This window comes from Chanodichthys erythropterus, chromosome 8 (genome assembly GCF_024489055.1).
Source record: "Chanodichthys erythropterus isolate Z2021 chromosome 8, ASM2448905v1, whole genome shotgun sequence".
Lineage (NCBI taxonomy): Eukaryota > Metazoa > Chordata > Actinopteri > Cypriniformes > Xenocyprididae > Chanodichthys > Chanodichthys erythropterus.
In genome coordinates, this window is record NC_090228.1 from 9,911,033 (window position 1) to 9,928,679 (window position 17,647).

A 17,647-nucleotide genomic window follows, 5' to 3' on the forward strand; every position below is an offset into this window, starting at 1 on the left:
AAATCTATTTTCATCATTTAACATTTATAGTATTTTGCATAATTTTCTCCTTTCCTCTAATCGCTCTTCTAAAAAATATTTTTGTGACATGATGAATGAATGTTATTTTTTATTAGGTGAAAAGCATGTTATCAAAATAAAAAAAGCTCAAATAATAAAAAACAAATACTAAAATTTGTTACAAATACTAAAACCTGAATTTTGCACAACATGAAACCTTTCATTTAAAAATATTTAAAATAACATAAAAACATAAAACACTGAATCTTTAGTAGCAAAAAAACAGTATCTCCAGTAACTGTAATATGATTTGATGATCAGAGGCAGTGGGTGTGGTCAGTGAGTCATATGGCCCCTCCCTCTTTATTTGACTCCTCCTCCACATCATCATAGTCTGTTTTTAAAAACAAAAGCAAATTCATATTTTTTTGTTATAAATGCAACAAGATTTAGTTTAAAAGAGAAACATAAATAAAAATAGAAATAGGCTATAGAAATGTGACAATAACTGACCCAACAGGTTTCTCTCATCTTCATCGCTGTTCTTCACATCATCATACTCCTCCTGATCTCCCTCTGATACACATGTGAAATAAAACCTCACATTGTGATTTTAATACAGCTTGTGTCATTGATGATGTCATTGATCTCTTTCCTACATATACCCTAATTTTATTTATAATTTAGTTTTTATGTAAAATAATTTAAAGTAATTAAGCCTCAATGGTGTAATAACTTTAACCAAATTATCAGATGTAGATATTAATAATACAGCCTTACAAAATCCTCAACTCTGTGAATTCCCTTTTTTGATAAACGCTTTAATAACAATTTTATAAGAAATTCCTTTAATGTCGGATCCAATCCTCAATGTGTATCAAAACATCTTAAACCTTATGTTGTCACATCATTTGTACTTTAACATATAAATATGTTCTAATAAAGAAAAAAAATATTCATAGGATGTTCTCCTGTAAATACTTCCATTAGTAGATATATTCATACTGTTTGTGATAAATGTACTTATACATCATTTGAAGATTTTGATCATTTTGATATTTTTTTATTGCTCCATTTTTTGGATTGACTTTAAATTGAACAAAACTTTTAATTTAGAACATTTTACTTTGTTTTCTGAAAAACAAAATTACACAATTAACCTTTTAATTATTTTGGCAAAGTTTTGTATTTATCAGACAAAAATAACTCAAAAGAAACCCTCATATATTATCTTTTGTAATACTTTGAAACCCTTTCAAACATGAGATCACTTTTTGAATTCTAATCATATCCATTATATCCGTGATTATATCCATATATGGAGTTATGTTTATCATGTCAGATGATCGCTTATGGCTTATAATGTACAACATGATGCCGTATTTTCCTCCCTTGGATTGTATATTTCATGGAGAAATGTTATTGATGAGGATTTAATATACTTTGACTGTCTTTATTTAGCAATGGACGTTTATTATATGCCGAACTATTTTCATTATCCTTTATTGTATTTCATGTGCTCCAGACTAATGCCTCTACTGCCTGTAACTGATCTCTACCTGTGAAATACCTGAACCTCTGTGGCTTATTTTTATCAATACATCCTCTAAACCTGATGACCTTCTCCTCTTCCTTATATAAAGTTGTGCTCTGACCGGCTTCACTCATATAATTATAATTAAATCAGATCCTGGCAGTCAAAAGTCTCTCCAACAGTTAGATTTACTTCTGATGAAGTCATGATGATTCATTAATGGTAGAAACATGTTCAATATTAGTGGATGATGATAAAATACAGTTCTGTGTGACTCACCTGTTACACCTGGAATGCTCTGTCCATTAATGATGACATCATCATAATGCTCCGGTGCGTCCACTACATAAACATAAAGATATAAACAGAACAAATGATACATCATCATATCAGAGCTGAGCATCACTTCAGAGGTATTATGTTAAACACACAAACTAAAGAATAAAAAGTAAAAACACCTTTTTTAATATTAAAGTTCTGTCCACTCGTCATGACATCATCATAGCTCTCAGGTGTGTCTTCTACAAATTGAACATGAGAAACACATACAAAATATAATTTATATATATATATATATATATATATATATATATATATATATATATATATATATATTAAATATTACATATCTTATTATATAATATCAGAGCGACACCTGTCTCACGATCTGGTTTAAGTCCATCAGTGATGACATCATCATAGTATCCCGGTGTGATTTCCTTCATCATTTCTTCTGCATCAAAACATGTTTATATTTTGAGTGTTTTTAATATTTTGGGAAACAAAATTTAAATGCTGTTGCAGTTCTTGAGACCATTCAGCTTTTGTAATCATCTGGTAATGAATGAATCATGTGATCAATTACTGACCTTTCAGGCCACTGGTGACATCATCATAATATACAGTCTTGAACTCTTTTTCTAATAAGAAAAGTTTTAGTATTGTGAACAATTGAAACATTCAAACACATTTCATTTAGTGGTAAAATATGTGAAATACATTTGATCTATTTTTTAGAGTTTGTAAATCAAATAATTTATTTTAGGTGTTGTTTTGAATATTCTTCAGCTCTCTAACCTGAGAGAAGCTCATCAGCATCTTCATACCCAGAATGCAGTTCTTCAGAGATGAGACTCCCTGTTAAAGGAGCAGAACAGTCAGAAACATGTTCATCATTACAAACAGACTGAATCCTCATTTCCTTTGGACCATAAAGCATTTGTTACTGAAAACACAAATATTAATTACTTACATTTTAAAAGCATTAGAGGCAGAAATCTCATGTTTTAGAGGCCTATTAGTAAACACACATGTATCCTCACATGAACCCCACACACACACACACACACACACACACACACACACACCTGCAGCTACATGTACAAACACAATAACCTCCTTATTACTCCTAAAAATACACACAGAAAGAGACACTTACTGACACACACACACATATGGACTCATCCTTATTACCCCCTAAAAATACATACAGGAAAAAGCACACACAGAGAGACACCTGCACCTACACAAACATATGAACTGCTCCTTATTACCCTCTAAAATATAAACACAGGAAGAGACACACACACACACACACACACACACACACACACACACACCTGCAGCTCTGTGGTTTTCTGCAGGAGGTTTAACAGGACTAATAATAGATGAACATCAAGTGTCTGACAGACTCTCTTATTAATTCATCATATTAAATAAGATTCAGGGTTCATGTCTCACCCCTCTGAGTGAAGTGATTGTGTCTGTGATGAATCTCCTCATAAACGGCCTCAGTCGTGCTCCTGTGTCTCCTCTTAGAGAGAGCTGTGAGTGTAGAGAGACAAACCTGCTGTCAGTTCACAACACATGACTGATCACACACTGAATAAGACACAATATGACAGTCTCTGGATCTCTCCTACCTCTCCTCATCACTCTGTTCTGCTGAATCAGTATAAGCAGTGGCACTAAGAGCAGTAAGAGCACAACTCCCAGTACAATCACAAGCACAGAGAGAGACGGAGGAGTTTGTGGAGGAGAGACTGATGTTGAGCTCACTGTCTGAGAAACTGGAGGAGAAGATGGTGATGTTGTGGCAGGAGTAGTGGACACTGACAAATCTGGCAAATCTTTGAAAAAGACAAACACATTCAAAATCAAATAAAAGCAAATGACAGTTTAAATACACAAATATTATTAGCACTAAAATGACTAATATTGGTCAGTGATTTTCTGTGACCTGCACAGGTGAGTCCAGCGTGATCTTTGTTGGAGCAGTCAGTGTGGTTCTTCAGGGAGAGAGGACAGTCCCACAGGTGAATCTCATTCCCTCTGCACTCGACTCTGTTCAGCCACACAACACCTTCACCAGCACCAAAGACTGAATTCCCATCAGCCCTCAGTGCTGCTCCACAACCCAGCTGTCTGCAGACCACCTGAGCATCGCTGATGTCCCACAGATCATCACAGACTGAGCCCCACACAGTGTTATGATACACCTCCAGCCTCCCAGAGCACCGGCCCTCCCCTCCACTCAGTCTGAGAGGAACATGATCTAAATCACACACATCAACATCACTGACCAGCTTCAGCTAATTTACAACAAAACATACTGAAACTGAACAAAGATGGCTTTAAATGTATAATTACAATTATGAATTTGATTAACATTTTAATGCATATAATGTTTTGTTTAAGTGCACATATATTATTCATTTATTAGGAAAATACAGGCTTATAATAAAATGTAAAAGTATTGTCAAAAAATCTTACTTGAACACTGTCTCTGGTGAGAAGATGGTGAAGTAGAACATGTCAGACGACTCTGAGGAGATTCAGGATTTTCCTCCTCTGAGATTAAAAATGAATTCAACTGAACATTAGGATACAGAGTCATTAGTCCTGACGGCACCTCAGATCACTAGAACAGTTTCTGTTTCCCTCTTGAAATGTTTAGTGCGATATCTTTGTAAATTCATTTAGTTCTATTCATTCATATTATTATTCACAATACTGTAAATATGTTAATTATCTGTAAATGTTTATTTTGACTTTATACAATTTTTTTTTATTATTCTTAAATTTTATGATGTGTCTTGTTATATTTATATGCATGGGCGACATATTTTTCTCGATGTGATCCGTCGTCAGCTCCAGTCCACTACAATTTGGAGCGGTTAAGGCCCGGGTATACTTCATTTCCCACGTTCCCCTCCGTCTCGCGCACAGTTGAGCGCGCAAGCCTTTCTAAAAGATAGGCTACTCCTTTACCCATCAGCGCGGAAAGACGCGTTCGGCGCATGCAAACGCACACCGTCCGTGGTCAAAAAAATTCGGCTGCGCGGAGAGTCAAAGCTAGTCCACAGTCTAGTAAACATTTCTTGCTTGCGCCGACTGGAAACACATGAGAAACAGCAGGAGACAGGAGACATTGCAGTACTGAACACTGAACGGCCCATGCATGTGGATTTGGATAAAACAGTTAATCAATTTGATGCCATGCCCGAAAGCCGTTTATCCCTTCACAGTGGCGTATAGTTGACGGGCATGCAGGGCTATTGAATTATTTTTCTTATTATCATGATACTTTTATTATTAAATTAATATTGCAATTCATTTGCCACGCGATCTCATAGCGCATCACCACCGACGCGCTGCGAGGACAATAAAATATTAGTTATCTTACTCCTCATTTAAAGAACAACTTGTTTAACACAAAATACTTATCGTCTCACGAAACATACTATTTTTTTTCTCACTATGGGCCACAGGAGAAATATTAAGAAAATAATTCATTCAGATTCATCTCACATTATCTCTAAGAGAATATGCGCCGTTATTGCAGCGTCGGATGCCAAAAGCTCAGTCAGTTTTTACTTTCAGTTTCTGTAGTGAATAACTGACTGGAGTTTGAGACTTCTTCACTCACATAACTCTTACGCAAAGTTTGCACATTGTTTGTGTGATATCACCTGGCTCGCCTTCATGGTTTAAAATGGAAATATTTTCAATATTGCGACGTGGCATTTTTCTTTATCATCAGTTGCTCGCAAAATGATGGACACTGATTCACACGTTATCCACATAATTCCCCGTGGCCGTGATAATAAAATTAAGTGAATTATTAAATAAATGAGTAAATAAACAAGCAAAATTAAACTTTTTTGCTCAAAATTTCTGCTTATAATTTGATCATGCAGGTACAAAAAACGATTTGTAGGCCTACTTGCAAAAAAAAAAAAAAAAAAAAAAAAAATTATTGACCCCCCTACCTCGAGAGTCAAATGTCGCCCATGTTTATATGTGTGTACTGGAAGCTTCAATACCAAGGTAAATTACTTGTGTGTGCAAGTACACTTGGCAATGGAGCAATTTCTGAATCTGATTCTGAAAACATCTCTCAGTGAAATATCATCAATGTGAAAAATTATTTAAATCTCATAAAATTTAGGCTTTTTCCATCAGCTCAGTTTAGTTTTCCAGAAAGAGTTTACTCACCACATTATAAACATTGTTTTTAAAGAAACCTGACTGTTGAGACAATCTTACATAATTTAAATATAATCTCACTTGAGCAGGTGATTTTGGCCACTTCATCTTCATTACAGTCATTCTGTCCCCAGGGTGAAGATGGACACTGCCACAGATTTGAATCATGTGGTCGACATTTCACTTCATCCATCCAGTTAGGAGCTGATTTCACTCTTGGTGTAGAATCAGACAAAACACCAGATCTTCCACAGTTCAGCTCTTGACAGATCAGACTCACTGTGTCTGTTTCCATCTGATTCCAGCACACATTTCCCCAGGATCCATTGTAGAAAACCTCCACATTCCCTTAACAGCCCTCAGTTAACCTGATCTCTTTAAACTCTAGATGGAGAAGGATGAGAATCAACTTCAACTAAATAAATTATTGATGAGAATTGTAAAAAAAAAATAATAATAATAACAAAAATGCTACATATACAAAAAATATGGAAAAAGTTGTGTATTAAAACCACTGCAATCCAGGTTTTGCTAAACCAAAAATACAAGTCTAATGCATGCTGCAAACACTGATATCATGTACACAGTGTATATTTACAGATGCATAATATATTATACAAAATATACTACTTGATTGTGCTTGGTCAATAAAAACATTGAAAAAAAATGATAATCATCCATGGCAACACATTATATCAGACTGACATTGCAGTCATACAGTCATAGTTGAAAAATAAACTCCTTTAAGATGATACTAGACCCATCAGCTCCTGATCATCCTGGAGTTATTTAAAAATGACCAGCTGTACATTATCATAGGATATTTTGTGAAAAACAATTAAATGTATCTTTGAAAATCATTTACATTACTTTACTGTTTACCTGAGCACACGACTCCTACATCCTCCTTGTGTTGACAGTCATGTTTTCCCCAGCCTGGAGAAGAGCAGCTCCACAGGGACGTCTCATTCCCCTCACACTCCACCTCATCCAGCCATATGGGTCCAGAACCAGGACCAAACCAGGCTGGTACCTGCTGGTTACTGAGGGCCACTCCACACTGCAGCTGTCTGCACACCACATGGGCATCTTTAATATCCCAGGAGTCATCACACACTGTCCCCCATGAGCCGCTGTGAAAAACCTCCAGCCTCCCTGCACAGTCTCCCCCAGAACCCACCAGCCTGATGGACCTGTGACCTGATATTCAGAGAAAGAGAAACACATTAGTGATCACTAACAACTGAAGAATCTGCCCAGATGTTGCTCTTCTCACCAAGGCAGGTGATTGACAGCTGTTGTGTGGAGCTGCAGTTGAGAGTTTGTGGAGAGCTGCAGTTCCCCAGATGAGCTTCACTCCCAGAGCACTGGAAGCCCGTCACACACTCATGACTGTGTTCAGGACTGGATGAAGAGGAGCCGGAGAAGTTCAGCACAGAGCCACAGCCCAGCTGTCTGCAGACCACAGAGGATTCAGTGAGACTCCAGGAGTCCAGCAGAACTCTCCTCCAGACCTGATGGATGGAAACTTCCACCTCCCCCTCACACTGTCTCTCTCCAGACAACCGCACCAGACCATCATGAACAGCCAGAGAGGAATCTGAGTGAAAGATGTGACACTTTATTAAGATATTTCTAGATAATTTATAATATTTTTTAAAATAAAATCCCCTCACTAGAGCAGATGACTCCAACATCTCGTCTATGAGAACATTCAGCTCGACTCCATGAAGAGATGGAACATTCTGAGAGTTTTGTTTCATTCCCGTCACAATCAAACACATCAGCCCAGATTTCTCCACTTCCCTCTCCAAACCAGTCTGATCCCACAACAGACACAGCAATCCCACAATTCAGCTGTCTACAGAGGACACTGGCAGCTCTCATATCCCAGCATGCATCACACACTGTGCCCCATTTACTGAAGTACTGACGCTCAACTCGACCAGAACAGATGTCAGGACCATTGACCAGTCTGAGATCAGTGTAACCTGGACAAAGAACAGAGAGGTTACAGAAACTGATAAAAAACTGATTACATAATTACATTTTAGTTTATCAATTAGATTTCTCTATAGAAAGGCTGAACATTGACACTTTACCAGAACAAATCAGTCCCACGTCGTTGTCATGGGTGCAGTTTATATTATTTGAGGTTGATGATTTACAGCGTCGAATGTGTGATTCACTTCCTCTGCACTGAATCTCTTTTGATCCAATCTGACCCTTTCCTTTTCCAAAAGCATCTTCTCCCAGCACCTGTACAGGAATCCCACAGTCCAGCTCTCGACACACAACCTCTGCATCCTGCTGGTCAAAGGCAGCGTCACACACTGAACCCCAGCCGCCTACAAGAAGCATCTCCACTCTTCCAGAGCACAGGTGAGATCCGTCCACAAGTCTTGACATTCCGTAGTTTATGGTTTCTGATAATATTTATACAACAGAGAAAACCATCTGTCATTATGATTGTGATATAGACATAAAACAACAGTAAGTCCTTTAATTAATAATGGATTTTTGTAATAGATGAAAGTAAATGCTAATCATCAAATAATTGCTTATGAATTGCTCTGAATATAAAGCTCCAAAGTTGGGACATTTTGTAAAATTCAATAAAAACCAAAATCTGTAATTTGTAAATTCTCTTGAATCTTTTTTAACTGACAAAAGTACAGAGAAAAGATTTCTCATGTTTCTGCTGACCAACATAATTGTATTTCGTAAATATAACAAATTTTAATTTTGATGCCGCAACACACTTAAAAAACATTGGGACAGAGGCAAAATAAAAGTGAAAAGATTATATAATATCCAAGTTACACTGTTTTTGAAACAGTTCACAGTGAGCAGGTGAATTGGTAACAGGTGAGGGGATCATGTTTGGGTGTAAAAGAGCTTCTCTATCTTTGCAAGCAAAGATGGGTCACGGCTCTCCACTTTGTACCAAATTTCATGAGAGAATTGTCAAACAATTCAAAAATCACATTTCTTAATGCAAGATTGCAAAGTATTTATGTCTTTCACCATCTAGCATATATAATATTGTAAAAAGATTCAGGGTATCTATTCAGAGAAATCTAGGGCAAGGTATAGGACACCTCAGTTGAATGTGCGTGACCTTTAACCCCTCAGACAGCATTGCATTAGAAATCAGATGAGTCCATGTTTAAGCTTGTTTTTGGAAAAAAAAAAGGGATGGCATTTTGAAAAAATCAGGTTCTCAGTCCCAAAGACGAAAGTCCCATCCAGACTTTCATCAGCGACAGGTGCAAAATCAAACATCTGTCATGGTATGGAGGAGCATCAGTGCAAACGGCATGAGTGACTTCATATGTGTGCAGGAATCATTGACATGGAGAATATTGGGATTGTACAGAGACATAAACTGCCATCAAGATCACATGTTTCCTGGGAAGCAAGACAACACCAGGCCTCATTCTGCACGTGCTCAGAGTGGTTTCTAGACCATAGAAGAGATGTGCTTTACTGACTGCTGTTCAGATCTGTCTCTTATTGAAAATGTACAGCATCATGAAGAGGAGAATCAGACAACGACGATCACAGACTGTTCGTCGTTCGTCGCAGATGTCTTGTATCAGGTGAGATTGAGTAAAAATGACACTTGCAAAACTGGAACGATTAGTATCCTTCAATTCCCAAATGATTAAATATTGTAATTGAAAGGAAAGGTGATGTGACACAGTGGGAAACATGACTCTGTCCCAAGTTTGTTTGGAGTGTGTTACATCATCAAAATCAAAATTTGTTTATACTTACAAAAAACAATAAAGTTGTTCAGTGAAAACAATGAAAATTTTTTCTTTGTACTTTTTTCAGTTAAATAAAGGTTAAAGAGAATCAACAAATCACAGATTCTTAATTTTATTGCATTTTACAAAATAATCCAACTTTTCTGTAATTGGGGTTTTAAATTACACTGAATAATTTTAAATTGCATGTACGATACATTTGGAAGTCTGATCAGAGATTAATTAACATGATGATGTATGGAGCAGCTCACCTGAACATCTGACTCCAGCATCTTCACTATGATCACAGTCACTAACACCCCATCCTAATGATCCACAGTTCTTCAGTGTTGACTCTGATCCACTACAGCGCACATTATCCATCCAGATTGGTCCTGATCCTTGTCCAAAGTGAGCACGACGCACAGCCTCTAGAGCCTCTCCACATCCTATCTCTCTACACACCACTGCAGCATCAGTCTCATCCCAGTAATCATCACACACTGTTCCCCACTGACCAGCATGATGAACCTCCACTCGACCACTGCAGGGACTGTTACCATCAACTAACCTAACAGTCTCCAAATCTGTACATGAAAGAGAGAGAAAGAGATTTAACCACAGTAGAAGTAGAACATACAGTCATCTGTAGAGTACTAAGTCAATAAACATGAGATATATACATAAAAAAACTGGTAAATACAAAAAAATATTACAAACTTGACAACTAAAGCTGCATAAGAGTATATTACAAATAATCTTGTCATCATTAAATTGGTTGGCTGTAAAAGTTCAATGTCAATGTCAATTTTATTTCTATAGCACAACTAAACACAACACCAGCTGACCAGTGTGAAAGCTGTAAAAGTTAAAATCATTTATTAAATATAATTAATAAATGAATAATCTAGTGTCACAAGAGCTTATTTATATTACACAGGCCTCTATTCAGTTTCTAGTGGTCTAATGCCATCATAGATAAACTCCTTACTTAAATCTGTATAATGTTTTATATCTTAACAGTCTATTTTGTACTTACCAGATGTTGTTAGAGTGACTATAGAGGAGAGTAAAACGAGTGTCAGACATCCCTCCATCTTCTTCTGCTCGTCACACTGTTTGTTTGACTCTGTTTCTCCTTCTGCTCCCTCAAACACACTGAAGAAACTGGCTCCTGTCAGTCCCCTAAAGAGAGAGAGACTCTCACAGCCGCCAATGACACTCACTGTTACCTTATTAGACACAACAGAGGAAATCATCAAACACAATCAGTGACAAATCAGAAAGCAGCATTTTTATTTTCTCCATATATATCAATAAAGTGTGAGCGCTGATGAGCGGGACTCCTCCTCCAGCGTGAAGAGACACTTCACTGAGGACAGACTCGTGTCAGTCATATGTCAGCGTGGAGATAAAGTCACACTAAACTTAAAGAGATTGAGAGAGAAACACTGCAGGTTATATTCAGCATCAAAGCCTGGATCTGCACACACAACATACAACACTGATGACTGACTGATCACTTACTGACACTTGATTTCACACACAAAAATACTTGATCTTTGCTTTAAATATAGAAATGATAATAAACTGAACATTTAAAGTCATTTTTGGGACAAATGTGTATAATATTTGGTATATTTTACTACAATGTCAAAAAATATATTATGTTTATTATGTTAATAAAATATGAAATGAACTGGACTGGTTGTGTACAACAAACAGACAAATTTCAGACTACATTTGTAAATAAATATTGGTTTCTGTTCCACATATATTCATCTGGCATTATATCTAAGACATTTGTAGCTGTAATCTGTTTAATATAGCAATGTGTAATTCATCCAGCAGATGGCAGCAAAACACATATTATAAAGAGAAGCAGAAGGGTCTTGTTCATGATGGAGCTTCTTATGCATTTTTATAGACAGAAAATGTAAATTTGTTTGTTTACAGCTACTTTGTTTATAGCTACAATTGTAATTTATTTAACATACAGCTCTCTTCACAGCACATTCATTTTACTCTCCGTCTGCTGTTATAAGATTGTACAACCCCAAATCAAGAAATCATTTTATAAAATGCAATAAAATCAAGAATCTGTGATTTGTTAATTCTCTTGAACATGTATTTAACTGACAAAAGTAGAAATAAAATTTCACTGGCCAAATTCATTGTAATTTGTAAATATGAACAAATTATGATTTTGATGCTGCAACACACTCTAAAAAAGTTGAGACAGAGGCCAAATAATATTGAAAAGATTACAGAATATCCAAGATATGTGTGAAATATTCAAACAGTTTTGAAACCGTCCACAATGAGCAGGTGAATTGGTAATAGGTGAGGGTATCGTGTTTGGGTAAAAGGAACATCCAAAGACGGGTCATGGCTCACTTTGTGCTAAATTTGAGAGAATTGTCAAACAATTAAAAAATCACATTTCTCCATGCAAGATTGCAAAGTATTTATGTCTTTAACCATCCAGCATTGATAATATGTTGAAAATATACAGGGAATCCAGAGAAATCTCAGTCCATTTAGGGAAAAGCAGGAAACTTCTGTTGAATGTGCGTGACCTTTGACCCCTCAGATGGCATTACATGACAAACCATCATGCTGCTGTGTTAAATGTAGCCACATTTTACTTAACACAGTCTGCTGCTGCATCAAAAAAATACAACTTGAATCTCTGTTACACGTGGAGAAAGCTATACATCTGTTCAATGCAGAGATGGTGGAGAGTTCTCTGGGCCCGAGTTCATCTCAGATGAATGAGACAGTGGAAATGTGTGCTGTGATCAGATGAGTCCATGTTTCAAACGGACATCGAGTTCTCAGTCCCAAAGATAAAAGTCCCATCCAGACTTTCATCAGCGACAGGTGCAAAATCAAACATCTGTCATGGTATGGAGGAGCATCAGTGCAAACGGCATGAGTGACTTCATATGTGTGAAGGAATCATTAAAGTGGAGGAGTATATTGGGATTGTACAGAGACATAAACTGCCATCAAGATCACATGTTTCCTGGGAAGCAAGACAATGGTACAGTAGGCCTCATTCTGATGTGTTTGACTGACTGCAGTCCAGATCTAGCCTGGTAATACCAGACTCTGCTACTTCACTTTGCTTCGTAGACAGAGTCTGGAATGGCATAATAGAGAAGTGTTTTCTCTCTCGCCAGGGGGCGCTTGTCTGAAGTTTAAAATCATTGGTTACCTGTAAACCAATCAGATACGTTTAGTTATGACGTATGTTATGTGCCTGTACAGCCGCATCGAAGCACAGACATCATGCATCGAACTCAAATCTATGATTGAACTTCCACTGTAAACCTGTTGTAAACACATGATAAAACAAATGTTTATCAAACACTCTTCTTGTTCTGGCTTCAGTTTCCAGACCGGTGGCAAACAGAAAGATCTGACGCTGAGGGGGCTCAAGATGGCGGAGAGAGCAGACGCATTGTGAACAGCCCAGAGTAGCAAAGCCTTGAAAATCAACGGAGTTAACTTTTAACTTAACAAAACCCTGAAATATCAGATGTAAAACCATAGAGAACTTATCATAATAATTCAGAATCCTGTTAAAGACCCTGATCACCTCCTGAAGTACGATATTGCAGACTACAACATGTCTAGCACAAAAGCTAATGCTAAATTGAAAACTCTTCAAGTTCAAGATCACGACTACAGTGGTCCAGAAAGGATGGAAACTAACACCAGAGGAACTAAAAACACATTAGCATCCCCTTCCAAACCACCTGCACCACAGAAAAAGTCGAAATCAGACGACGTCATGACTACCGGTGCCTATGCTGAAAACGCCTCTAATGCTGCGATATTGGCTGCTATCGGCACTCTTCAAAACATGATGCAGGACTTCACTGAGGAACTAAAGCAGAACACGCTGACCATAGCCAACATCGCGAAAGCGGTAGATTTTAACTCTGCCGAGATCAAAGATTGTAAAGTACAGTGCCAAAAACTGCACGCCGAGGTGAAACAACTGAAAGAGGAGAACACAGATCTGGAGAAAAGAATAGCAGAAGTGGGGAAAAGAGCTGTAGAGTTGGAGCGTTATAAAAGAAGATGGAACCTGCGATTAAATGGATTACAGGAGGAAAAAGACGAAAATACACGACAAGTTGTCTCTGATATCATCGGAAAGATTGTACCAGACTGGAGGGAAAAGATGGATTTCATCCTGGATTCGGTTCACCGACTGGGACCGAGTAACACCAACCGCCCTCGTCAGATAATCATGCAGTTCACAGGACGCCACTTCAGAGACGAACTCTGGCGGATCACTAAACTTCACCGCGTCTGCAAGGATCTCAACATCCGTTTCGCAGAAGACCTCACCAAGGAGGACAGAGAGGCACGGAGGGCTGTGTGCAGTGGCGGGCTGGGACAGTAAATCAGGCCGGGAATTTGACTCCACCCCAGGCCACCTCTGCTGCTGCAGTCACCACCACCAAATTCATGTGTCCACCAGCCTGCTAAACTTATAGGGTAACCCTGTTAGTTGATGTAACAGGTAGACTACCATTCATAATATGAATGGATAAATAAATAAACCCTCAAAAACTCACTAGGAATAGACCATCTATACTACCACACCAAAGACAAATATAAAATTGGCTTACACATTTTAAGAAGGGATAATAAAAGATACATATTCACATGTTAAAATATTTATATTTTATATATTTCCAATGCTCAACTCAAGTATATCAAAAGTATCAGAAACACAAACAAAAACAACACAAACACAAAACAAACGGTTCGGTTTGTTTCATAGTTTTAGAGTCACGGTTTCGGTACCGTTGTTACAACGGCGTTGTATGTGCTATATTTATGGAAAAACTATACTTTCAAAAATATATATATTTTCTCATATTATTTAGAATATTCTAACTACAAAAAACAGCACAATTAAATATAATAGATTAAAGATACAAATAAAATAAACTGACTTCAGTTTTTTTTTAGGGAGGTCTAGCATTAGTTTTTAGGTACAGAAATTGAATAAAGTAATAATGTAAAACAACATTGCATTTTTGACTATACATTAAAGATTATTCTTTATTAAAGTTACAAAAGCTTTTTAATCAAGAGCAGTGAGTGATTTCTTCGTTGTTGCTGTTCAATTAATATAAAGACTGTCACTTTAAGAGAATGCACTGATACAGTGTTCGTATTTAACAAGAGTGAATGGTTTGTCCACGGTTTTATTTATTTTTTTCATGTTGTTGTAATGTCTGGGAACCCAGAATGTTCATCCATCAACAGAAACATATATTAACTGAACCCTGATTGTTTTACGTGTTATTTATATTAAACCATATTACAGATGCTTCGTCAGATTTAAGTTGAACAGCGGTCCGAGCGCGTGCCGAACCGAGTGTGGAGAACCGAACGGATCGATTTTTTTTTTCCCCCACCCCTGGTAAATATTATGTAAATGTAATTCTGACCGACCTGTTCCCTTACCGGCGAGCATGGCTGGGATTTTGCAGCAACTAGCTGCGTCTGTGGCCAGGGCTTTTCTCCTTTTTATGCGTTCCCTCTCTGCTCCTCCTTTGCGTTTACGCTCCATTTTTTGCACTATTTTTCAAGATAAAGCCTGCATCTGGATATAGCCAATTAGGCAGTGCTTCGCCGATGTTGGGTCATGTGGTGTCATTTTCACTCCGCGATCGCTCTGATTCGAAGAGTCATAAGTGCGTCAATTAATTCGCAGTTGCATACAGCCTATTGCACGTCAGTCTGATCGACAGCACAGCGGCAGCCGGCAGGCCAGAATGACCATCAGGCCACCGGGAAATGTCCCGGTGCTCCCGATGGCCAGTCCACCCCTGGCTGTGTGGCCGAAAGTTGAACAAGCAAGGAAAGCAGGTCTAAAGGCAGTGTTCCGGGGCCCCCATGCTTTCATTAATGGTCAAAGAGTTTCACCATAGACAGAACTGTTCAGGGTTTTTGATTCCCGAAAACGAGTGAGTTAAAATGGAAACGTATTCTCGGGGCTTTGCTACTATTATATATTCCTGATAGGTAACTTCTACTGTTGTTCTAAGTAAGTTCATCAATCCGTTGTTACAGTTTGTCACTTATTATCTATTTATTTATTTTTTTTTATTTTTTTTTTTTCCCATGTTCAGTTTAAAGAGTAACATTTCTCTCATTTCTGTTAATGCAAGGGGTTTTTAAGAGACATGACTAAAAGAAAAAGTATTTTTTTATTTTGTAAAGGGAAGAAGTCAAACATCATTTTTTTGCAGGAAACACATTCTAAGGTTGATGATGTTACATTTTGGTCTAAACAATGGGGAGATGAAGCTTATTTTAGTCATGGCACTTCAAGGTCAGCAGGTGTCGCCATCCTCCTAAATAATTTCAAAGGTCAAATTGTGTCCCATATGGCTGACGAATTTGGTCACTGGTTGATTCTTATCATAAATATAGATGGTCTGAAATTCATCTTAGCCAACATTTATGGATATAACATCAGTAGAGAAAACCGAAACCTACTAGAGCAAATTAGTTTAGAATTAGACAATCTTAAATTAACACATTCGACTGATAACATTATTATTGGTGGTGACATAAACCTAGTTCATGATGAATTTCTTGACAAATATCCTTGCAGATACTCTGTAAGCCATCCAAACACTATATTCACGAACTTCTGTGAAAAACAAAATTTGGTTGATATTTGGAGACGCTTAAATCCAGAAATATCTAAATACTCCTGGTTTAGTTCAAGCCACAATTATAAATCCAGAATTGATCACTGGTTAATTACATATAATTTGCTACTTTATAATATTAGTTCTGATATTTCTGCTGCACCACTAACAGATCATAGTGTTATTCTACTACAGATCAAACCCAATGACAACAATGTCCACTCACGTACATATTGGAAGTTCAATTCCAGTCTGCTCAAAAATAATGACTACTGCCAAAAAATCAAATTATTAATGAAAGAATATGCCAATTCGGAGGAGCTAACAACTGCTACCAAAAAGTGGGAATTCCTAAAATATAAAATACGCCAATTTACCATCTCATTCAGTAAAATGCTTAAAAAAGATAGTGAAAAACAAGAAGTAGACATTATTAATCAGTTAAATATGTATTGCAATAGACCAAACCCAACTGAAGACGACAGACAGAAGATACTAAGCCTCCAACCTAAACTAGATGAAATTTACAGTCGCAAGGCCCAAGGGGCATTTATTAGATCCAGAGCTAAGTGGATAGAGGAGGGGGAAAGAAATTCATCGTATTTCTGTGGTCTTGAAAAAAGAAGACAGGAAAAAAACAGCATCAGATCCCTGATAGTTGATAATTAAGAAGTCACAGATGAAAATATAATCTCTTCAGAAATCTGGAAATTCTATAGCCAGCTTTATAGCTCTAAATTTTCTAGCATGGACTGTCAGAATTTTTTTCATGATATAGCAGAACATATTCCAAAAATAGAAGATGGCTTCAAACAAACATGTGATAATCAAATAACAATTACAGAACTAGACGCAGTAATTGGTCGTCTCTCTCTTAACAAAGCCCCCAGATCCGATGGTCTCACAGGTGATTTTTACAGACATTTTTGGGTAGATTTGAGAGACCTGCTGCTACAAGTCTTTATTGAAATATTTGAGACTTGTATACTTCCACCAACAATGAGACATGGAGTTATCATCTCTATCCCAAAACCTGGAAAAGATCCCAGAATTATAGATAACAGAAGACCCATTACACTCAGAAATTCAGACTACAAACTCCTAACTTACATCTTTGCTTCTCGTCTTCAAAAAGGGATTTCAGATCTTATTGCAGATACACAGTCAGGATTCTTAAAAGG

General features: G+C 37.2%; 1 pseudogene; it reads right to left on the bottom strand.

Moving 5' to 3' along the window:
• The window catches only part of LOC137024541 (uncharacterized), a 101,531-nt pseudogene that overhangs the window by 8,416 nt on the left and 75,468 nt on the right, over positions 1 to 17,647 (bottom strand).